The following is a 25,472-nucleotide window of genomic DNA, read 5'->3' as shown; positions in this document are numbered from 1 at the left end:
AGCTGAACTATGCTCCACCGACCTGTGCAACAGCAGACAGGAAGAAAAAAAGGTGAGAGGGATCACACTGGGCTCTGCAATCATATTTAAAGAGGAACTGTCATGAAAATCTTAAAACTTAAAACACATACAAAAAAGAAGTACATTTCTCCCAGAATAAAATGAGCCATAAATTACTTTTCTCCTATGTTGCTGTCACTTACAGGAAGTAGTAGAAATCTGACATTACTAACAGGTTTTGGGCTAGTCCATCTCTCCATAGAGGATTCTCAGCATGGTCTTTATTCTTTATAAAGGCATTCCCTGAAAAAGATTTATACAAAGATGCTGGCCAGCCTCCCTGCTCGCTGCACACTTATTTGGCAGTTGGACGGAGCAACTGCCATTCACTAAGTGCTTTTAAAAATAAAGAAAACCCTGAGAATCCCCCTATGAGAAGAAGGGCTAGTCCAAAATCTGTCAGTAATGTCAGATTTCTACTACCTACTGTAAGTGACAGCAACATAGGAGAAAAGTAGTTTATGGCTCATTTTACTCTGAGAGAAATGTATTTCTTATTTGTATGTGTTTTACATTTTAAGATTTTTGTGACAGTTCCTGTTTAAGTCATGCAGAGCAGCCATAAAGGGGGGAAAAGATCATTTAGATCAGGCTCCCACCATCATCCCAGATATAGGGTCCCTGAATAATATGACATTTTAACCAAGAACAACAGGGCTGCAACCAGGAGAGGCTGAACCTGGCCGGAGCACCACAGGAATGTCGGCGAGGTAAGAGTAAAATAAAAATAAATAGCGATGAAACACTAAGGAACCTGTTCGGAGGTGAGGACAAAAATGAGAATGCTGCTCGCTAGGGGTCACTTTATTTTATAGCTAAGGTACTGTTAATTGGTAGGGGTGGGGCTTAACCCATACGTATGCTGCCATGGAGGCATATGGAAAAGTGTTTGGCATTAGTTCCTGTTGTTCCGTCGCATTTTGATGCATTGTCTCAGAAAATTTCGATTGAACAACTGATGGCATAAACATGTGTATGGATTGAATGTTCTGGTGTCTCTGCTCAGTGCCAGCCTATTAAGGCCTCGTTCAGACTATACGCGCTGCCGTGCGCATTTTGGCAGCGCGCATAGTGTGCGACACGCAAGAACGGTAGAAGGGCATAGACAGCCCTTCTACCGTTCCCATCGATTGCGCTATCGCGTACTGCACGCATTTTTGGGAATCGCAGCGCAGATCCCATTCATTGTAATGAATGGGATCTGCAGCGCAGCGCATAGGAGCGCAGATGGCGTGCGATTGGACGCGTTGCGTTCCGATCGCACAGCCATCTGCGCTAAATGATGTGAACGAGGCCTAAAGGGAACCTAGGCTGAGAAGGATAGGGATTTTTCCTTTTAAAATATAACCAGTTGCCTGACTCTCATGCTGATCCTTTGTCTCTAATACTTTTAGCCACAGCCCCTCAACAAGCATGCAGATCAGGTGCTCTGACTGAAGTCACACTGGATTAGCTGCATGCTTGTTTCAGGTGTGTGATTTAGCCACTACTGCAGCCAAAGAGATCAGCAGGACTAACAAGCAACTGGTATAGTTTAAAAGGAAACCTCCAGATCCCTCTCAGTTAAGGTTCCCTTTAAAGAGAAACTCCAACCAAGAATTTAACTGTATCCCAATCAGTAGCTGATACCCCCTTTTACATGAGAAATCTATTGCTTTTCACAAACAGACCATCAGGGGGCGCTGTATGACTGATATTGTGGTGAAACCCCTCCTACAAGAAGCTCTGAAGACCGCGGTACTTTTGACAGTTTGCCACAATGTAACAAGGTTCACAGACAGGAAATAGCTGTTTACAGCTGTCTCCAACAGCCAAAACAGCTAGCAGCAGCTACATAACCTGCCCACAGTAAAAATGTCACCATGTAATAAATGTCAGAATGTAAATCGGGGAGACTAAAGATTTTACAATGAGCAAACACTGATTAAATCATTTATACATAATTATTGTAAAAATGAAGCACTTTTTTATTACATTATTTTCACTGGAGTTCCTCTTTAAGTGTCTCTAAATGAAAAGACATGAACTTTTGACCTTTTGCTATCCCCCTCTGCTCTCAGAAGTTGTATTCTGCCAGGAAAACTTTAATGACTGTAATTTGCTTATCTGTGATGTTTACTATATTCCCAACAAGGTACAGACAAGACAGAAGCTTTCACTTCCATGCCTAAAAATTAACTTTTTTCAGGCAGCAAAGTAAAACAGCCTGGTTATTAATATATTTTGCACTGTACATTTACGTTTATCTCATCATGTCACATGTATCCTCGGGTACACTTTAGGTTGAGTATGAATTTTGTAATGTAAATAAATGTGCATATGCCAGCTTCTTATAGGAGTCTACAAAACGCTGCGCTTTATAGCTTGATGCAATGAAAAAGTGGTAGGCAACAAAGAAATATGGCAACCCTCCATTGGTGTAGAGCAAGTGGTACCTTTTAATCGCATACTACAGTATTGCTCTGTAGTTTAATGTGAGGCAGGGCCGCAATCAGGGCAGTAGAATTAGTACTGATGGGCCTGGACAGAATCAGGAGTCTAGACAAGCTGTTAGCACAAGGGAGAGGGTGGTGGGAAGCAACTTCTTTCCTTCATCCCTCTCCTTGGACCCCCCTCCTGTGCTTTACCGATATGCAGAGCTTAATGCAGGAAAATCAGAGAGTTTATGGCCGCCTCAGATGACAGACAGGACATCAAGCGATTGGAGGAGGTGAGTCTTTAACCCAGCAATTCTCAACCATGTGTCACAGGAGCCCTAGTGGTCGGAACGCAATTTGCCTTCCAATCGGTTTCAGCACACAGACCATGCAACCTGTGGTCGCCATCGGTGCAGGAAATCGACGGAATTTGGGCAGCAGCCCGACTAGAAGGAAGCCTGTGAGGTACGGTAATTACAACTTACACACTATTTCAGGGTATATCTGCCACCACCACTGGTATGGGCCAGTAGTCCCTACCGACTGACTGACTGATCCTGCAAATAAAACGGTTAAAACACGCTGTATTCTGTCTAGATATCAATAATAATAGCGACTCCTCAGAGACCTGAGTTCAGTTTCTGTGTATGGCTGTATAGCAGGTGTAGGGGAGGGAACAGCAATCCCTGGAGCTCAACTGTGTAGATGTATAAGCCAGGGAGTCGACCAGTCCACACCCGGATCCTTAAGGGTGTCACAATCCACAGTAGCAAGCAAAGAAATGACTGGGTCTCCACCTGGATGAATGCAGTTATAGCATAAATTTATTGCACCATAGTGACAGAAAAACACGACGTTTCGGCCAGCAGGCCTTTATCAAGTGTTACAAAACAGAGTAGATACTCACAATTATATATCACACTACATGGTTAAAAGACACGCCTTAAAAGGGCGGGCACATACTTCCAGGTGGAACGCAGCGTGACCAAGTGTCCTTGAGACACGAAACGGCCGTCGCTCTCCGCCATCCGCACCCGCCACCCACCTCCTCTACCTCCACCGTTCTACAAAATGGTATGTTAAGTATTATTTTGACTACCACATAGAGTCCAATGATGTTATCTTCACTACTGCAATAAAAGACACGAATATTCCAAGACGGAAGGTGCACGCTTTTTCTCTTCTCCATTAACATACTTAAAGAACGATTGACCAGAAGATGTATTTAAAGGGCCAGCATAATAAATGGAAACATTTATAAAAAACATTTTAAATTGAATTCATCATTCAGTGCATTGGGCGCTAAAGTACTTAGCTTATTAATCCATCTATGTTCGCGTCTAAGCAAGGATGTTTGTCCGTCCATTCCCTCTGCAATAACGACTTTTTCAAGTACGCATCATCGTAATTCACCAACCATATGATCACAGTCATAAAAATGTTTCCCTATAGCAGAATCAAATTTCTTGTTAGGATCATCCCGGTACTTTCTATATAAACGAATATTGCTTCGGTGTTCGTTAATCCTTACTCTGACCTCACAAGAGGTTTGACCCACATAGCCAATCCCACAGGGGCATTTTAAAAAATAAACTACATTAGACGTAACGCATGAAAAATATCCATTATTTTTAATTCTGTAGCCCCTTGTGGGATGTCTAATGTGGTCACCCTTTAAAATGCTGGAACAGTTTTGACAATTCAAACAAGCAAATGTGCCCATTTTTTGTGGCAGGAAAGTGCTTTGACGTATAGTACGTTTCTTAATATCTGCACGCACTAGCTTATCACGTAAGCTTTTTCCTTTCCTGTAGACAAATGATGGGGGGGAGGAAAACACCCTGGACAACAGGGGGTCCGCCTCAATCAATGACCAGTTCTCCAAAATGGTTTTTTTCACCAGGTTTGCATGGTTATCGTACGTGGAAATGAACTGTACTTTCCTAAAATCTTGTACCTTAGCATTTTTCTTTCTTAGATCTTCCCTATCAATTTGTGCAACAGAATGTGCTACATCCTCAACTTCTTTCTTAGCATAACCACGTATAGTGAAATCTTTAACCAATTTTTTTGCTTGCTTAACATAAGCAGCATCGTTAGACGTAATTCGTCTTGCCCGAATGAATTGACTCTTAGGGAGTCCCCGTATCAAGGAACGCAGGTGGCAGCTCGTCGCCAATAAGGCATTATTACGGTCAGTACTTTTTTTTAAATAAATCTGTATGAAATGTTTTTCCATCGAACTGCACATCCACGTCCAAGAAATGCAAATTAGTGGGGTGAAACTCAAGAGTAAACTTAATCGAGTCATGACAACAGTTAATCTCTGAAACGAACATTTTTAGACTTTCCTCACTCCCTTTCCAGCAAAAAAACAGATCATCAATATAACGGCAATAACCAATTCCAAACCTGCAAAAAAGTTCATTAGCAACAATATATTTTTGTTCAAAATCTGTCATAAAAATATTTGACAACGTTGGTGCATAAGGGGCACCCATTGGCACTCCTTTGACCTGTAAAAAGAAATCATTCTGAACTCTAAAATAGTTAGACTGTAAACATAACGATAAAAGATGTTTCACAAAGGACGTATTCACTCCAGGATCACTGTATAGCATTAAAGCCTCCGAAATGGAGTCCAGGGCATCTATATGCGGTATGTTGGTATATAAGCTGACAATATCCAAACTAACCAGGTAACGGACCCCGTTAGTTTCCATTCCATCCAGGCTTTTCAAAAAAGCAGTGGTGTCTTGTAAACAACGGGGATTGTTCTTTACAATGGGCTGAAGGATGCTATCTATGTATATCCCTAACGGTTCCAATAATGAATTTGATGCAGAAACTATAGGACGTCCAGGGGGATGAATGGGGTCTTTATGGATTTTAGGTAGAGTGTACATTACGGGGACTCTAAAATGTTCCTTCGTCAATGCCCCCTTAAGTGTGTTTGAAATCATCCCATTTTCAACAGCCTCTGTCAAGTAGGTATCTATGCGATCTTTAATCCTCCATGATGGATCCCCTGGAAGAGCTCTATAAGTGTCTGTGTCACTGACCTGTTTTAACAATTCAGATATATATGCATCCTTCTCTTGTACCACCAGGGAGCCTCCTTTATCTGCCTTTTTAAAAATAACGTTTTCCTCTTGTTGTAATCTCTTTAGAGCCTCTCTCTCTTTATATGTCATGTTGTGCATCCTTTTAAATTTACTGTGGCTCCAGTTGCTCTCTAAGATATGCATGACAGTACTTTCAAAAACCTCAAGAGTGGCATTCTGAATAGGGGCATCAGATTTATTCTTCTCCTTTAGTTTTATAGGTAAAGTCTCTGTGTCAGCTGTAGCATTTCTATTTAGGCTGTTTATAGGTTCCTTTAAATGATGCCATACTCTCCATTTTAGTTTACGTATAAACTTATACATATCTACTCTGATATCAAAAATGTCCTGACAGAAATCGGGGACAAAACTCAACCCTTTGTTCAATACAGATAGTTCTTTCTGATCAAATTCCCTCGTTGAAATATTAAACACCAACCCAGTATTAGTCTCATCTTTAGAGTTGGTTGTGGCCGTCTGTGAAATGTGTGATGGCCCACCTGCAATATGCATATACTGTAGCCTGGCATCCGCATAGAAATCCCCACATGGAATGGAAAGCCCCTTGTTACTCACGTAATCCGTGTATGTTGTTACCGCTGACGATTGCGGCTCCTGGTGACCCTGCGTGACCGTGGTGATGGAGGAGGTGGGGGCCGCACTGGAACAGCTCTCTCTCGTGCTCTCACTTGCGGCTGATACTTCCGCGTATTGGAACGCTGCACAGCCGCCCGTGCATCTCCTCCGTCTCCGCCTCCTGTGTCTACGGTGGCTTCCTGGGGAAAAAAACGGCGGTTAGCGCCACCTGGCTGTTCCTGCTCGGACTCCGACTCGGCTGCTTCCTGGCGTCCTCTGTTCCAATAGGAACCTTGCCTAATCCGCCGTTGTGTTTTGCGGATCAGGCTCCATGTGTAAACTTGATTGTTGGCGTAATCCTGTGCATCTCTCTGGAACTTTTGGATCTTTACTTTCAGTGTAAGTTCCTTTGTTTCCTTAATTAGCTCATCAAGCTTAACTTTAAATTGCGCATATTCTGCAATAGTGTCCTTGGCTAGTAATTCATTCTTTAAACGATCTATTTCAGATTTCATGCCATCAATCTTAGGATGTAAATGCTGTATTGTGAGGTACATTAAGTCCATCGAGCATTTATTAAGGATGCCATTCCATTTTTTTATAAATTCTGGGTCATCTTTGCAAAAAATAGGCGTTAGTGTTACCCGAAGCCCCCTTGGGATTCTTTCCACTCGTAAGTACTCTGTGAGAGTGGACACATGTAAAGATAGATTGACTTCTTTTAACGCCAAATTTTCGATCTGTTTCTTTAAACTCTCAATCGGGTCAGAGTCTTCAGAGGTGAATGTGTAGCGAACCGATCCACCCAATGCCAGAATGGCCAAACGTTCATCATCAGAAAAACTATGGTACTCGATGTGAGACTTTACTTCAGATGTCGCATCATCCTGCGACATGTCTGTGACAAATCTTGGGACCAGGAGCTCCAAAGGGCCTAGGATCCAATCGCAATCCAATGGAGGGAACAGCAATCCCTGGAGCTCAACTGTGTAGATGTATAAGCCAGGGAGTCGCCCAGTCCACACCCGGATCCTTAAGGGTGTCACAATCCACAGTAGCAAGCAAAGAAATGACTGGGTCTCCACCTGGATGAATGCAGTTATAGCATAAATTTATTGCACCATAGTGACAGAAAAACACGACGTTTCGGCCAGCAGGCCTTTATCAAGTGTTACAAAACAGAGTAGATACTCACAATTATATATCACACTACATGGTTAAAAGACACGCCTTAAAAGGGCGGGCACATACTTAAAGAACGATTGACCAGAAGATGTATTTAAAGGGCCAGCATAATAAATGGAAACATTTATAAAAAACATTTTAAATTGAATTCATCATTCAGTCCATTGGGCGCTAAAGTACTTAGCTTATTAATCCATCTATGTTCGCGTCTAAGCAAGGATGTTTGTCCGTCCATTCCCTCTGCAATAACGACTTTTTCAAATACGCACCATCGTAATTCACCAACCATATGATCACAGTCATAAAAATGTTTCCCTATAGGAGAATCAAATTTCTTGTTAGGATCATCCCGGTACTTTCTATATAAACGAATATTGCTTCGGTGTTCGTTAATCCTTACTCTGACCTCACGAGAGGTTTGACCCACATAGCCAATCCCACAGGGGCATTTTAAAAAATACATTAACGGATGTTTTTCATGCGTTACGTCTAATGTAGTTTATTTTTTTAAAATGCCCCTCCTATAGGGAAACATTTTTATGACTGTGATCATATGGTTGGTGAATTACGATGGTGCGTACTTGAAAAAGTCGTTATTGCAGAGGGAATGGACGGACAAACATCCTTGCTTAGACGCGAACATAGATGGATTAATAAGCTAAGTACTTTAGCGCCCAATGGACTGAATGATGAATTCAATTTAAAATGTTTTTTATAAATGTTTCCATTTATTATGCTGGCCCTTTAAATACATCATCTGGTCAATCGTTCTTTAAGTATGTGCCCGCCCTTTTAAGGCGTGTCTTTTAACCATGTAGTGTGATATATAATTGTGAGTATCTACTCTGTTTTGTAACACTTGATAAAGGCCTGCTGGCCGAAACGTCGTGTTTTTCTGTCACTATGGTGCAATAAATTTATGCTATAACTGCATTCATCCAGGTGGAGACCCAGTCATTTCTTTGCTTGCTACTGTGGATTGTGACACCCTTAAGGATCCGGGTGTGGACTGGTCGACTCCCTGGCTTATACATCTACACAGTTGAGCTCCAGGGATTGCTGTTCCCTCCATTGGATTGCGATTGGATCCTAGGCCCTTTGGAGCTCCTGGTCCCAAGATTTGTCACAGACATGTCGCAGGATGATGCGACATCTGAAGTAAAGTCTCACATCGAGTACCATAGTTTTTCTGATGATGAACGTTTGGCCATTCTGGCATTGGGTGGATCGGGTTGCTACACATTCACCTCTGAAGACTCTGACCCGATTGAGAGTTTAAAGAAACAGATCGAAAATTTGGCATTAAAAGAAGTCAATCTATCTTTACATGTGTCCACTCTCACAGAGTACTTACGAGTGGAAAGAATCCCAAGGGGGCTTCGGGTAACACTAACGCCTATTTTTTGCAAAGATGACCCAGAATTTATAAAAAAAAATGGAATGGCATCCTTAATAAATGCTCGATGGACTTAATGTACCTCACAATACAGCATTTACATCCTAAGATTGATGGCATGAAATCTGAAATAGATCGTTTAAAGAATGAATTACTAGCCAAGGACACTATTGCAGAATATGCGCAATTTAAAGTTAAGCTTGATGAGCTAATTAAGGAAACAAAGGAACTTACACTGAAAGTAAAGATCCAAAAGTTCCAGAGAGATGCACAGGATTACGCCAACAATCAAGTTTACACATGGAGCCTGATCCGCAAAACACAACGGCGGATTAGGCAAGGTTCCTATTGGAACAGAGGACGCCAGGAAGCAGCCGAGTCGGAGTCCGAGCAGGGACAGCCAGGTGGCGCTAACCGCGGTTTTTTTCCCCAGGAAGCCACCGTAGACACAGGAGGCGGAGACGGAGGAGACGCACGGGCGGCTGTGCAGCGTTCCAATACGCGGAAGTATCAGCCGCAAGTGAGAGCACGAGAGAGAGCTGTTCCAGTGCGGCCCCCACCTCCTCCATCACCACGGTCACGCAGGGTCACCAGGAGCCGCAATCGTCAGCGGTAACAACATACACGGATTACGTGAGTAACAAGGGGCTTTCCATTCCATGTGGGGATTTCTATGCGGATGCCAGGCTACAGTATATGCATATTGCAGGTGGGCCATCACACATTTCACAGACGGCCACAACCAACTCTAAAGATGAGACTAATACTGGGTTGGTGTTTAATATTTCAACGAGGGAATTTGATCATAAAGAACTATCTGTATTGAACAAAGGGTTGAGTTTTGTCCCCGATTTCTGTCAGGACATTTTTGATATCAGAGTAGATATGTATAAGTTTATACGTAAACTAAAATGGAGAGTATGGCATCATTTAAAGGAACCTATAAACAGCCTAAATAGAAATGCTACAGCTGACACAGAGACTTTACCTATAAAACTAAAGGAGAAGAATAAATCTGATGCCCCTATTCAGAATGCCACTCTTGAGGTTTTTGAAAGTACTGTCATGCATATCTTAGAGAGCAACTGGAGCCACAGTAAATTTAAAAGGATGCACAACATGACATATAAAGAGAGAGAGGCTCTAAAGAGATTACAACAAGAGGAAAACGTTATTTTTAAAAAGGCAGATAAAGGAGGCTCCCTGGTGGTACAAGAGAAGGATGCATATATATCTGAATTGTTAAAACAGGTCAGTGACACAGACACTTATAGAGCTCTTCCAGGGGATCCATCATGGAGGAATAAAGATCGCATAGATACCTACTTGACAGAGGCTGTTGAAAATGGGATGATTTCAAACACACTTAAGGGGGCATTGACGAAGGAACATTTTAGAGTCCCCGTAATGTACACTCTACCTAAAATCCATAAAGACCCCATTCATCCCCCTGGACGTCCTATAGTTTCTGCATCAAATTCATTATTGGAACCGTTAGGGATATACATAGATAGCATCCTTCAGCCCATTGTAAAGAACAATCCCCGTTGTTTACAAGACACCACTGCTTTTTTGAAAAGCCTGGATGGAATGGAAACTAACGGGGTCCGTTACCTGGTTAGTTTGGATATTGTCAGCTTATATACCAACATACCGCATATAGATGCCCTGGACTCCATTTCGGAGGCTTTAATGCTATACAGTGATCCTGGAGTGAATACGTCCTTTGTGAAACATCTTTTATCGTTATGTTTACAGTCTAACTATTTTAGAGTTCAGAATGATTTCTTTTTACAGGTCAAAGGAGTGCCAATGGGTGCCCCTTATGCACCAACGTTGTCAAATATTTTTATGACAGATTTTGAACAAAAATATATTGTTGCTAATGAACTTTTTTGCAGGTTTGGAATTAGTTATTACCGTTATATTGATGATCTGTTTTTTTTTTTGCTGGAAAGGGAGTGAGGAAAGTCTAAAAATGTTCGTTTCAGAGATTAACTGTTGTCATGACTCGATTAAGTTTACTCTTGAGTTTCACCCCACTAATTTGCATTTCTTGGACGTGGATGTGCAGTTCGATGGAAAAACATTTCATACAGATTTATTTTAAAAAAAGTACTGACCGTAATAATGCCTTATTGGCGACGAGCTGCCACCTGCGTTCCTTGATACGGGGACTCCCTAAGAGTCAATTCATTCGGGCAAGACGAATTACGTCTAACGATGCTGCTTATGTTAAGCAAGCAAAAAAATTGGTTAAAGATTTCACTATATGCTAAGCTGGTTATGCTAAGAAAGAAGTTGAGGATGTAGCACATTCTGTTGCACAAATTGATAGGGAAGATCTAAGAAAGAAAAATGCTAAGGTACAAGATTTTAGGAAAGTACAGTTCATTTCCACGTACGATAACCATGCAAACCTGGTGAAAAAAAACATTTTGGAGAACTGGTCATTGATTGAGGCGGACCCCTTGTTGTCCAGGGTGTTTTCCTCCCCCCCATCATTTGTCTACAGGAAAGGAAAAAGCTTACGTGATAAGCTAGTGCGTGCAGATATTAAGAAACGTACTATACGTCAAAGCACTTTCCTGCCACAAAAAATGGGCACATTTGCTTGTTTGAATTGTCAAAACTGTTCCAGCATTATAAAGGGTGACCACATTAGACATCCCACTAGGGGCTACAGAATTAATATTAACGGATGTTTTTCATGCGTTACGTCTAATGTAGTTTATTTTTTAAAATGCCCCTGTGGGATTGGCTATGTGGGTTAAACCTCTCGTGAGGTCAGAGTAAGGATTAACGAACACCGAAGCAATATTCGTTTATATAGAAAGTACCGGGATGATCCTAACAAGAAATTTGATTCTCCTATAGGGAAACATTTTTATGACTGTAATCATATGGTTGGTGAATTACGATGGTGCGTACTTGAAAAAGTCGTTATTGCAGAGGGAATGGACGGACAAACATCCTTGCTTAGACGCGAACATAGATGGATTAATAAGCTAAGTACTTTAGCACCCAATGGACTGAATGATGAATTCAATTTAAAATGTTTTTTATAAATGTTTCCATTTATTATGCTGGCCCTTTAAATACATCTTCTGGTCAATCGTTCTTTAAGTATGTGCCCGCCCTTTTAAGGCGTGTCTTTTAACCATGTAGTGTGATATATAATTGTGAGTATCTACTCTGTTTTGTAACACTTGATAAAGGCCTGCTGGCCGAAACGTCGTGTTTTTCTGTCACTATGGTGCAATAAATTTATGCTATAACTGCATTCATCCAGGTGGAGACCCAGTCATTTCTTTGCTTGCTAGCAGGTGTAGGGGAACAGTAAACGACTTTGATAAAGTCTTTATTTACGTGCAATATAAATAATTAATATATACAGAAAATTATTAAAATCAACAATTATTGAAACATTAATAGCCAGTGTGAAATAAAAAGGGAGAAAATACTTAGGATTTGTGGAAAGATGTCCTGTTGTGGGAAAAACTTGTAGAGTTCCTTTTGTTTCAGTTCAAAGTTCAGAGTTCAGACCAGGTGGATGCCAGCATATCCTCAAGCTGGCACAGATGTGATCAAGATGGTGTTCCAAGGTGGAGGACACTGAGTTTGGCTCCTCTGCCATTCTTATGCCCCTGATCCAGTAGGAGGGAGTGAGGGCGGGAGCCACACACCCCCTTAGAATGTGAGATGAGTCCTCCTCTTGTCCTGGGGACCAGAAATCATATCTAACCATATATGGGCTCTATCTCACAGAACCGTACAGGTCAGGGCATATTTACTAACATTTTCAGGTCTGTCTCGATTTACCCAGCAGCCTGATACCAAACATTAGGGGTGGGACCCCTGTGGTATCATCAGGGCACTTTCAAACTGCCTAACTGGCAGTCTTTACCTCAGAATGTTCTGAAACTTTCTCAGAACCAGTGCCAGACAGGGCCCATCATGCTCTGTTAGTTTGGAGGGTCTGCCAGCCTGGCAATACAGAAAATATGACACATAAAGCAGTTTATGGAATATGATATACATCTGGGATTTACAGCAGGTCATTCCTAAGTGAAGGCTCTTTTGAAGCTTCGGCAGCAAGCTACGTGTCAGCTCCCCTGCTGGGATTGTAGCCAGAGTGTCTGATTTTTCCCAACTAAATTGGATCTGTCGGTTTCTGATTACTGCAATGGCTGCACAAATTTAGCCAGAGAGCGATCAGAAATTGGACTGCGCGGATCCTTCCAATTCGCCCGTGTTTCTCACGGCTGTTCCGTGACAGCACCCCCTGGGGAGAAGGCAGATAGACATGCATCAGCAAGATGTGTGTCGTTGCCGCTAACCTGGCTGACGGGTCTCGAGCTGCCGGTACGGCGGGAGAACTTATTGGAGCCTTTGGCTCGGTTCACCTGGACAGGTCGCTGTCCGCTACCCTCAGGCTTGACCCGACATGGACCGTTCTGGACAGGGCGTTTGCGCCACTGCATTCGGATGTGGCGTCTGCCAGGACGGCTGACAACGGGCAGTAGGTTGGGTAGGTCAACAGCCAGCCCACGCAGGGTTTCCCTGCCAAGTGGCTGTGGACCTAAGGGAACCCCGCGGGAATCCCTGGACCTTCCCAGTTCCTGACAGACGGCACATGCTTTGCAGTAGTTTGCTACATCCCTGTTCATCCTGGGCCAATAAAACTGTCTCCTAATACAGGCAAGTGTCTTGCGGACACCCGAGTGCCCTGTCAGGGGATTACCATGTGCGGATTTCAGCACATGTCCCCTGAACGCACTCGGGACCATGCGCCATTTGGTATTCGCTTGTGGCTTACCTGTAGGGGACTGTACAGACTCACTGTACAGTTTCCCACCTTCCCAGTACACCTTGAAAGCGGCCCCTTCTGCGAGGGACTCAGAGGCTTGCTGCCTGAGTGCCTCCAGGCTTGGGTCACTTTGTAGTGCTGCTGTGAGTACAGCACTGTCAGTTTCAACCAGTGGGCCCATGACACATGAAGTCAGCGGCTGAAAGGTCTCTTCGCTGGGGTCAGTACTGAACGAGGAGTTCAGTGCTGAGCCCACAATTCTGGCAGCACCCTGGGTGACTGCTAGTTTAGGCACATCATTGTCATTACAATAATCAACATTCTTCACATCATTGACACATGCATTAATGACATTGACAGGTATAGACACATTTTCATTACAGACAGGTTGTACATTAAACTCAGGTACAGTTACATCATCACGACAGACAGTTCGTGCATCAAACTCGGGTGCCTTTGAAGCAGGCACTATTGAACCTGGTACCCTTGAACTGGGCACAATCAACCCACCTCCCCATGGTGCCCCCCCAGGTGTATAAAGTACCTGTTGGTGGGCAGAGAGTCCGTCTCCTTCCGTGAGCGACAAGGCGGTTGTGGCAGGTTCGTAGTAGGACACAAGCTTGCCCAAATCAGTCCCCAGCAACACAGGGACTGGGAGATCCTTCACAACCCCAACAACCCTTTCTTGAACCCCCACCCCCCAGTCGATGGACACCCAAGCTTGGGGAATGTGAGAAAGAGTGCCCTCTACTCCAGTAAGGGCAAGGGATCGGCTGGAGCTGATGCTCTCCTTTGGCACAAGGTGTGAGTGAACTAACGTAATGTCAGCTCCGGTGTCTCGGAATCCGGTGACAACTTTGTCGTTCACTCTAACAGGGTGCTGCTGGTTGGTTCAGTCGCGGATTTCCTTTCCGCGGGCAAACAGAACAAAATCTGATGATCCAGGCTGTGGTTCGCTGGCTGGTTGCCTCTGCTGTGGGTGAGGTACAGGTGATACAGATGATTCAGGTGCTGGTGGGGTCTGCCTCCGCTCCGGACAGTCGAATTTCATGTGTCCGGGCTGGCGGCAGTAGGGACAGGTGACCCCCTCAGGTGCTGCAGGCCTGGGTGCAGCAGCTGCGCTGAGTGGCCTCTGTGGCTGACGGCTCACAGGGGCAGGAGAGTCTGCCAGGGTATTGGGCTGACCTCCCCTCCAGCTGGATGGTGCAGTTCTGTGTGTGTCAGGCACCCGGGTAGACGCAAAAGTTTCAGCAAGGTCTGCAGCGACAGTTGCTGACGCAGGTTTACACTCCAGCACACACTTTCGTACATCAGCAGGGCAAATGTTCAGAAATTGTTCTAGGACTATCAAGTCCTCCAGGACATCATAAGACCCTTTGGTGAGGCCTAGAGTCCACTGGCGGAGTGTGGTGAGCAAGCTGCTGACCACATCTTGGTAAGAATCAGAAGACTTTTTCTGCCAGGACCTGAACTTTTTGCGATAGGCTTCTGGCGTCAGCTGGTATTTGGTAATGATAGCGTCTTTTATAGCGGCATAATCATTATCTTTCTCCGCAGGTAACTCTGCGAAAGCATCAAGCGCTTTGTAGCGCAGCAAAGGTGTCAGATGTCTGGCCCACTGGTCTTGGGACAGACGATACTGACGGCATGCTTTTTCAAAAGACCGCAAAAACAAGTCAATGTCAGTGTCTTTTTCAATATTAGCAAATTTAAATTTTGCTCTTACGGGTGATGCTCCTTCAGCAGGGAGGCTGGGCGGCGAACTCCGGCTGGCCTATTGCACTTTTGCCATGTTTAGCTCATGCTGTCGTTGGAGCTCCCGTTCCGTAGCTTGGCATTCCTCTCGCTTTTGCTCCGCCATGTACTGCATGTCCTTTTCCAGGTCAGTGTCCATCAGCTTTCGTAATGCCTGCTGCATTACTGGGTCAGCACAAATGGATATTCCAGTACTGGCCGGTTCTGGGCGAGTACTCGGAGAAACTCTGCGATCGGGGTCCTCACTGACAGTCTCCTGCGTAACTGTTGCCACATTTCCCGCAGGTTGCTCAACCTCTGTACGCTCAGGATCTTCAGTCTCTGGTTCCCCTCGACGTGAGTCAGATGGGCTGGTATCCGCTTCAGCGGACACATCCAGCTCCCGCAGTTGCTGGCTATCCCATCTGTACAAGTCCGTTACCAGGTCCTGTTGTTTCTTGCGGCTGACGTCAATGCCTCTCGCTTGGCAAAGATTTTTCAGGTCCGCCAGGCACATGTTCTTGTAGTTCCCGGACATTTCCATGCCAAATAAAATAAAACTTTTGGGGAGGGGTACTGGCTACACATTTTCTCTGTATATATAAAAAATATATTGCATTCCAGCTACACCAACGAATTACTTCGTTTCTTGATAGCGCTAGCGCTATCTTAGATACTTTCAGCACAACACAGATCCCAACCACTGCCAAACACTGTCACAGGAGCCCTAGTGGTCGGAACGCAATTTGCCTTCCAATCGGTTTCAGCATACAGACAAACTGTGGTCGCAATCGGTGCACGGAAATCGACGGAATTTGGGCAGCAGCCCGACTAGAAGGGAGCCTGTGAGGTACGGTAATTACAACTTACACACTATTTCAGGGTATATCTGCCACCACCACTGGTATGGGCCAGTGGTCCCTACCGACTGACTGATCCTGCAAATAAAACGGTTAAAACACGCTGTATTCTGTCTAGATATCAATAATAGTACCGACTCCTCAGAGACCTGAGTTCAGTTTCTGTGTATGGCTGAATAGCAGGTGTAGCGGAACAGTAAACGACTTTGATAAAGTCTTTATTTACGTGCATTATAAATAATTAATATATACAGAAAATTATTAAAATCAACAATTATTGAAACATTAATAGCCAGTATGAAATAAAAAGGGAGAAAATACTTAGGATTTGTGGAAAGATGTCCTGTTGTGGGAAAAACTTGTAGAGTTCCTTTTGTTTCAGTTCAAAGTTCAGACCAGGTGGATGCCAGCATATCCTCAAGCTGGCACAGATGTGATCAAGATGGTGTTCCAAGGTGGAGGACACTGAGTTTGGCTCCTCTGTCATTCTTATGCCCCTGATCCAGTAGGAGGGAGTGAGGGCGGGAGCCATACACCCCAAGAGAATGTGAGATGAGTCTTCCCCTTGTCCTGGGGACCAGAAATCATATCTAACCATATATGGGCTCTATCTCACAGAACCGTACAGGTCAGGGCAGATTTACTAACATTTTCAGGTCTGTCTTGATTTACCCAGCAGCCTGATACCAAACATTAGGGGTGGGACCCATGTGGTATCATCAGGGCACTTTCGAACTGCCTAACTGGCAGTCTTTACCTCAGAATGTTCTGAAACTTTCTCAAAACCAGCGCCAGACAGGGCCCATCATGCTCTGTTAGTTTGGAGGGTCTGCCAGCCTGGCAATACAATAAATATGACACATATAGCAGTTTATAGAATATGATATACATCTGGGATTTACAGCAGGTCATTCCTAAGTGAAGGCTCTTTTGAAGCTTGGGGCAGCAAGCTACGTGTCAGCTCCCCTGCTGGGATTGTAGCCAGAGTGTCTGACTTTTCCCAACTAAATTGGATCTGTCATGCTGCTTATCAGCTTTATCGGATGGATGGGCCATCAGCACAGCTTGATGCCGGGGACAGCTGCAGCAGGCTCCTGCCTTTTGGGGGGAAGGAGGGAAAGAACTGTCTTTATTAAAAAAAAGAGAAACCAGGAATGTCGGTTTCTGATTACTGCAATGGCTGCACAAATTTAGCCAGAGAGCGATCAGAAATTGGACTGCGCGGATCCTTCCAATTCGCCCGCGTTTCTCACGGCTGTTCCGTGACACCATGGTTTCCTGAGAACCCTTCAGGGGTTTCGTGCCATTTTGTAACACATGGGACCAGGGATGTTGCTAGGATCCTGAGAGATCTAGAGTACCAGATGAGAGTTAGCGCATGCCGCAGCAAATCATGGGTGGGTGCATGGTCATGGGTGGAGCCAAATGTACATAAAACTAGCAGCGGCGTAACTTAAAGACAGTGGGCCTGCCCAGTGAAACTTTGGCTATCATCCTAGCTATCATACAGACAGCAATATGAAATATCATAATAAGGGTTCACATTTGTGTTTTGCACTGCAACACACATATCAGTGCATTTTACACAAGCTCTTGGCACCTATATTACTTTCTGTTGCAAAGCTGACATCATTCAACTATAGGGCTCAAAATGTATGTATTTATTACACGAGGGCACATGATTGCTGAATTTGTAACCTGGGGGCTCATGACTTATATTTGTCATGTGGGGCTCATGATTTTTGCATTCAGGGCTGTGGAGTCTGTACAAAATCCTCAGATGCCTCAATTTATGTTTCCACGGACTCTACTAATTTGCATATAAAAGTCTTGTTGATAAAAAGCATGGGCGTCCGCACAAAGGGACAAAATGGGGCAGCCCCCCCGTTCGTCAGCCACCACTCCCCCCTGGCCGTCCCCGCTGCCTATCATGTAAAAGGCAGCGTGCCCGTGTCACATCTCCGATCAGCCGGCAACCAGTGAGAAGCAGGCGCTAGTACCTTGCAGACACTGCACTGATATGCGGAAGTGATATCATATGTCACTTCCGCGTATGCAGCACGGTGTCCATAGGGGGTACCATGCGCCTGCTTCTCACTGGTCGCCAGCTGATTGGAGGTCTGAAGCTAAAACGCTTGGGGGGGGTCCCTGTCACTACCTAAAACTGGGGGGCACCTGTCACCACCTAAACTAAGGGGGTCCCTGTCACTATACCTGGGGGGTCCCTATCACTACCTAAACTGGTGGGCACCTGCCACCACCTAAACTGGGGGGAGTTTCTGACACTAAACATGGGAGGTCCCTGTCTTTACCCAAACTGGAGGGGGTCCCTGTCACTACCTAAACTGGGGGCACCTTTGTGAGAGACGCTCACAATCTAATCCCAACCATAGTTCTAGTCTAATGCGCCACCACTGCTAAGTTCATGTAAATATGGCCCGTGGCTACACCAACATCCTGGTCCATGGCCATGCCCATCCCCCCCCCCCCCCCCTGGAAATTTTTCTGCGGACACCCATGATTAAAAGTATGTAACTGTAACATCATCGGGGCACTCATGGCGGCGGAATGCCAAGACCCGGAATGAGGCGCAAGCGTCCGGGTCTCGGCAGGCCGCTGACGTCACTGGAGCACAGCCTGGCGCTAAGCTCCCATTGGATAGCTGTAAACATTAGCCATGTGTGTGTGTTGCGTGTCAGCTAAGTTGCTGACACGCTGGGTTGTCATTGGTTACTTTCAATTCTTTTTGTTTCTGATTGGTTAGTCCTTGTATTTAAGCATGGTGAGCACCCGCAGACATCGCCAGTGATAGTATTAGCATTTGTTTTGTTGCTGGGTATGCGCTCACAAACTGTTTCCTGTTGCCGACTCTTCTTGTATCTTGACCACTTTTTATGGTATGCCATTGGTTACTTTTGATTCTTTTGCTTTCTGATTGGTTAGTCCTTGTATTTAACTAAGGTGAGCACCACCAGTGATCGCCCGTGATAGCATTTAGCTTTTGGCTTGTTGCTGGATATGCGTTCACAAATGATTTGAATCCTGTTGCCGACTCTGCCTTACATTTTTGACCACGCTTAACTCTAGATTGATTCCCTGTTGCCGACTGTGCCTTGTATCCTGACCATGCTCTATTGGATTACTTGTTGCCGACTCTGCTATTGTACCTGGACTTTGCCTGTCTGCCGCCTGGATCGACCTCTGCCTGGATAAGGACTTGAATGAACACTGCCTGGACTGACATCTGGCTAGTACTGACCACGCTATCTCTTAAGTGCCTGAACTGCATAACCATTCAACCTGTTTGCAGTCATCTGACTCTCATCTGGATTGTCTCATCCTCCAGGCCTCAGGTGACTATTATACTTGTGAACACTGTGCCTTGTATTATTACTATTGGTTCTGTTTGGTGAATACTGTCAGTCTGTATGCTACATCTACTGTAGCTATAGTTATTGTAGTTCTGTGTTAGGTAGGAGCTGGGTGCAGGTGTTACGGGCTGGGCTGTAGGTCAGTCATATGGGCATACAGCCTGACCTTTAGTCATTGACCAGACAAGCCTGATAGTATCACGGGCCAAATATCCCCAATCAAAAGGAGACTAACCGGGAGGGGGGGGGGGGCTCCACAAATGGAGATGTTAAAACAACAAACTCTGCTCCTCATAGGGGCTGTGAATCAGCTCATGGAAAAAGTGTTTACTCATGGGGCCAAGGCCTTTGGTGGGCACTTCGGTAATCCAGATAACCGTTCCGGTCAGTCGGCTTGAAATAATTAGTAGTAATCCCTGTAGTGTTATCTGGGTCTATGTTAATATCGAGATCCAGAAAATGGATTGCCAATGGATGGGTCTCCAAGGTAAAATTTAAACCAAAATTATTTGAGTTCAGGTACCCCAGGTATTGCAACAGGTCCTCTGAGGTACCGTTCCAGACACACAAGATGTCATCTATAAAGCGTGGGTGGAGGACGAGATTCTCCCGAAAGGGGTTGGTGTTGGACAAGATCATCTGGTCCTCCAACCACCCCATATAGAGGTTCGCAAAGGAAAGTGCGAATCTCGTTCCCATCGCCATCCCCCATAGCTGTACGTAGACGTCATCAAGGAAGGTAAAGTTATTAGTTGTGAGAATAAGTTCTATAGATGCTAAAATAAACTGTTTTTGTTTAGGAGGTATCAATGGGTCCCCTTCAAGGTAAAAGTTGACCGCCCTCAGTCCCATATCATGAGGGATATTTGTATAGAGAACGCACATGTCTAGTGTTGCCCATCTATATGTGACAGACTCCCACTCAATATCATTTATAATTTGACGAGTATGGGTAGTGTCTTTTAGATAGGAGGGGAGTTGGCAAACATATTTTTTGTAGATGAATATCAATATAGTGGGACAGATGGCTAGTGATTGACTCAATGCCTGAGATAATGGGCCTACCCAGGGGATTGGTGGATCAGTTATGCACTTTTGGCAAATGATAGAAGGGAACTTTTGGTGTCTGAATATTAAGGTAACCATATTCTTCCTCAGTGAGGACACCACTCCTAAAGCCCTGACTAAAAAGATCCCGATATTTTTTAAGAAAAGTGTTGATTGGGTCTGAGAACAGTTTCTTATAGTATTGATAATCATTTTATAGGCATTGTGCTTCGCCTATATAGGTGGCACGGTCCTGTACAAAAAAAGTATCAATTTGTGCTCCTTTATATTGGGTAGGGTTGAAGTGTCTTGGATTAGGGAGTTATTAAGGCGCCAGGAAGCTGGCCCTCGTCTGCATTCTCCTAACGCGAGATCAACAGACTGTAACAGTTGTGGAATTCTCTCCGTGATCAGCGCACAAGACGTGTGCGCTGACACTGCGGAAATCCTCCACAAACGTATAATTTGCGGAAACCCAGCAGAAGGTGCAATGCACCTGTAGAGGGAAATTCCTGTCGACAGGGGGAGCTGTGGAGTGCATAGGAACAGCTCCTCTGCCCTACCACACACGCCAGACAGGAATTGTACGAAGGGAAGAAACTCAATCGCAAGAGAAGCGATTGAGAGTGAGCACAGAGACAGATTGTATGTGTGTGCACCAAACTAGTTGCCAACCCGCGACGGTGCACACAACACAGCAGGTATGAAGTAGGAACGCGATCGCGAGAGTTGCGATCGCCAGACGTGACACAAGGTTACAGCAAGGCAGAGCACGAGAGTAGCAAAGGCCCAGCAAATCATACAATGAGGAGATACAGAAAATAACAAACGCGAACACCGCACTCATTCGCAACAGTGCACGCGTTCGTGCGCGGTCTCCACGTGATAAGCACAATAGAGACAAGCGCGCCTAACTAACCATTGACAGACAAACATTAAACAGAGGACGCGAGCGCTTGCTTAACGGTTACCTCACCGAGCCTCCAGCAAGCGATCGTAGCAGACCAGACAGACACACGAAAACAGGAACAGGCGGGAGATAGGATCCACAGCACTAGCAAAAAGAGGCCAGTGTGATCCAGGGAGACAGAACAGAAGGATCCACAGCACTAGCGCAGGATGCTAGTGCGATCCAGGTACAGAGTAGCAGAACAGAAGGATCCACAGCACTAGCGCAGGATGCTAGTGCGATCCAGGTACAGAGTAGCAGAACAGAAGGATCCACAGCACTAGCGCAGGATGCTAGTGCGATCCAGGGAGACAGAACAGAAGGATCCACAGCACTAGCGCAGGATGCTAGTGCGATCCAGGGAGACAGAACAGAAGGATCCACAGCACTAGCGCAGGATGCTAGTGCGATCCAGGGAGACAGAACAGAAGGGGCTACCAGTAACAACCGCTGTTCCAGTTAGCACCCAGACACACAGAACGATTTCCTGTCGACCACCGCTGGGACAGGACAATCGCAACAGACAAACAAAACAGATAAGCAATCCTAACTGCACTAAGAAAACATGCCCAGTGCAGTTTCCAGGAATTACTCTAAGCTGATCTTCAAACAAAGAGCAAGGCTGACACTCCTCCAGGAGTGTTACACAGGACTAAATCTTTATGACCAGCAACTTACTGTGGGAAACAAAGCTCTTTATAGAGCAAGCCCACAAGGGATGTGGCTAGGCAATCTGCATGACAAACATATGCAAATTCCTCAGCAGCAAACTGCAATACTGACAAAAGGTCTCTCTTCCAGAGACCTGCAGAATGCAGACCTGAACAGTGGTCAAAAGGCTGCCTGCCTGCACAGGCAGCTGAGCAGATCATTACAGTAACCCCCCCCCCCTTCCAGGGTCGAATTCCAGACGACCCTCTAACCTGATATTTGCAAAAAAACTCTAACTGAAGACTCATGAAGGTCAGGACAGCCCGACAAGGCCCAATTCCAGAGTCAGTCCAGCCGAAACCGACCTCATCGGAAGCAAACGCCACCGAAACATGCCCATCAGTACTACCAGTCTCAGTATAACACCCATCAGGACTGTGAGCGCCAGAGAAGAAGCCATCGACACCCTCCAGACAATACCCACCACCTTCCAAGGAGCGTCCAAAAATACCAAACCTGCCACAATACCTGTTCGAAGTGTCCCTTACAACACAAAAGCCACTGTTGATCTTATCCAGGATACCAAGCAAAATTTCTCCCGGAATCTCCCAGAACCTTTTGAAGCTCCACAGAGATCCCAAGAGGGCAGAACAATCACCAGGCTCACATGGAGAACTATCAAGAACCGCTATGGAACCAATGACAATTCCAGACTCAGAATTACGAGGACACCCATCAAGATCAAGACTTTCAGGGACCACTTCTGGGCATGCAAGCAGGCAGGCCATATTAGAGCATGTCTCCACCGAGGAAGCATCTGAGCATGCTGGTAACCGAGGCACACTTGGGCTTTCTGGGTCACAGAGCACATTGGGGTACACTAGCACAGGAGAAACCTCAGAACATGTCGGGAACTGCCAACCTCAGAGTCCGGCACGACAGGACCAAAACTAGTACCGGGCAGAGGATCATCATGAGCAGTGGTCTCAAGCACTGGACTCTCAAAAAAAAACTCGGACTCAGGCTTAGAAGTCTCAGTGACTGTAATGGTATCTGACAAAAACTCATCATTGACTACGCATAACTGAAGCTCCACCGGAGCTGAAAAAGTAGCCAGCAAGGCCGCAATGCCTACTGAAGTGGACAACACCCCAGAAGGGCTTGGGGGGCAGGAGACATCTCCTACAAGTTTTGCACCCTTTGGGAGGAACTCGGAAGTCTCCAGGAAATCAGGCAAGACCTCAGGAACATCATCTTTCAAGTTTTCTAAGAAGGATTCTGTACTATCCATGTTACAGGGCAAAACTGGAACTTTGTTTTGTGAACAGGGCAGATGTCCCAGGGAAGGTTCCACCATAAACTGAGACTGAATTTCATCATCATGAGCGGAACGTACAGGAATATTTACTGGAACACACACTGACTCCCTAACTTTAATCTTGCTGCACCCAGAATTCTGCGTAGCAGTCAAACTAGCTTGCAACTCCAAAACTGCAGAAAAACAGGTGAGTATAGTGGCAATACCTAGACGAGCCTCTAGGGACACTGCAGGAGACTCTAAACAAGGCCATCTTAACTCATCCAGAGTACAGGGTGCAGAATCAGCATTTTCCTCAGAACAAGAAAGGGACTCACAAATGTCAGTGTGATTAGACATCATATTGTTATTCATGGTACAGGGCAGGCTCAGAGAAACTTTCTCTGGACCCAGCAAAAATGTTTCAGAGTCAGATTCGCAAAACCGAAGCGCTGTCCCACTCTTAGATTCGGCTAACAATGTCAAATCCGAGGAGCCAGAACGCAAAACCTGCGAATCAAAAATCGCTTTAGGTTGTGAAACTGACGCTTCCATAGCGCAAACCTCCACGATCTGCAGGGCAGACTGTAAGGTGTTCAGGACAGAAACACTGGAGCAACTGTCACCAGGCAACGGGCCCTTACAGGTGTGAACAGGGTGAGACAAAGACGCATCTGCAGTAGAAATAGCGACAACATCAGGAAAAACTTTATTAGACATATTAATTTTATTTTTGATGCTGCAAAATTTAGGAATTTTCCCCATGGCAGGATCACAGATGGAAGATCTTAAAGATCTGTCTCTAAATGACAAGGGGTCCCACATATCCTTCAGAAAACTGGCACATTCATGCTGATCACAGTCTGCAGGAACATCAGAGAAAAAGGCATCAGATCGCACAAATTTAAACTGCACGCAGTCAGGAGAGAATCCTCCAGGATTCGCACAGGTATCAACCACAGTGGCGCACCCACTCACTTCAGATCGCACAATGTCACGACTCACATGCTTTACCGCAGAAAGGCAGGAACAATCATCCGACAACGATGTCTCTTTATTGGAATCAATTGGTTGGTGTGTGTGCAACTCATCCAAAATCGTCTGCCATACATAAATCATCAGATCCACATCACCCTCGTCACATTCATCGGAATCAATCAATAGGTACATAGAATCGAGACAATCATTCAAGACATCTTCGCTTTTTGCGATGTAAAAATCGCAAAAGGCTTTCCAATCAAAATCAAATTCCTCCATCAAGGCCTCAATGTCCCATGAGGCAAATGGAGGTTCAAACAGGCCAGTATCCAGATAATCTCCATATGGGTGGAGTTCAGGAACAAGAACAGATTTTTTAACTGCTTTAATATAGTGTGCGATCCTACCTATAGTAGGATCCACATAAGCTTTGGATTGAGGCAAAAAACCAGGAGACAGATCAACATCACTATCATACTGAATGGTTTTGCATGGAAGGGAAAGATCAGCTGACTTATCAGCAGCTACACATTCAATCAGAGCAGGTGGTAAGCCAGGCAGTCCAAACCAGTGAGAGAATATCACTGCAAGAAACTGATACAGATTATCATTCCAAGAATTGTTTTTTAGCACATCATACGCCCAGGTGAACAAATCGTCTTTTAAGAGCACATAGGCAAACTGAAGAGCCGACGTAGACGGATCAGCAATCTGAAAGGTGGGATCCAGGCAAAACCTCACACATTCAGAGAGAAATTCCGCTTTGGTCTCTGAGTTTAGCCTTTTAAAGCTCTTAAAGACACAGGACCCATACTCGACAAAATCTTACAAATCAGAAATTCCCTCTACACTGGGAATTTTGGTTGGGCTGGTCATACTGTAACGATTGTGGAATTCTCTCCGTGATCAGCGCACAAGACGTGTGCGCTGACACTGCGGAAATCCTCCACAAACGTATAATTTGCGGAAACCCAGCAGAAGGTGCTATGCACCTGTAGAGGGAAATTCCTGTTGACAGGGGGAGCTGTGGAGTGCAG

The 25,472-nt window shown here is 45.0% G+C and overlaps 1 long non-coding RNA gene across 1 annotated transcript in view; it reads left to right on the top strand.

The window, feature by feature from the left end:
- The first annotated feature begins 402 nt into the window (after positions 1-402).
- The window catches only part of LOC137524756 (uncharacterized), a 49,648-nt gene continuing 24,578 nt past the window's right edge, over positions 403-25,472 (top strand). The window contains exon 1 of the long non-coding RNA XR_011022773.1: positions 403-488. This is a non-coding gene — a long non-coding RNA (uncharacterized lncRNA). The remainder of the gene's footprint in view (positions 489-25,472) is intronic.

This window comes from Hyperolius riggenbachi, chromosome 7 (genome assembly GCF_040937935.1).
Source record: "Hyperolius riggenbachi isolate aHypRig1 chromosome 7, aHypRig1.pri, whole genome shotgun sequence".
Lineage (NCBI taxonomy): Eukaryota > Metazoa > Chordata > Amphibia > Anura > Hyperoliidae > Hyperolius > Hyperolius riggenbachi.
The sequence above is the reverse complement of the archived record's forward strand: the minus strand, read 5'-3'. Positions and strand labels throughout refer to the sequence as shown.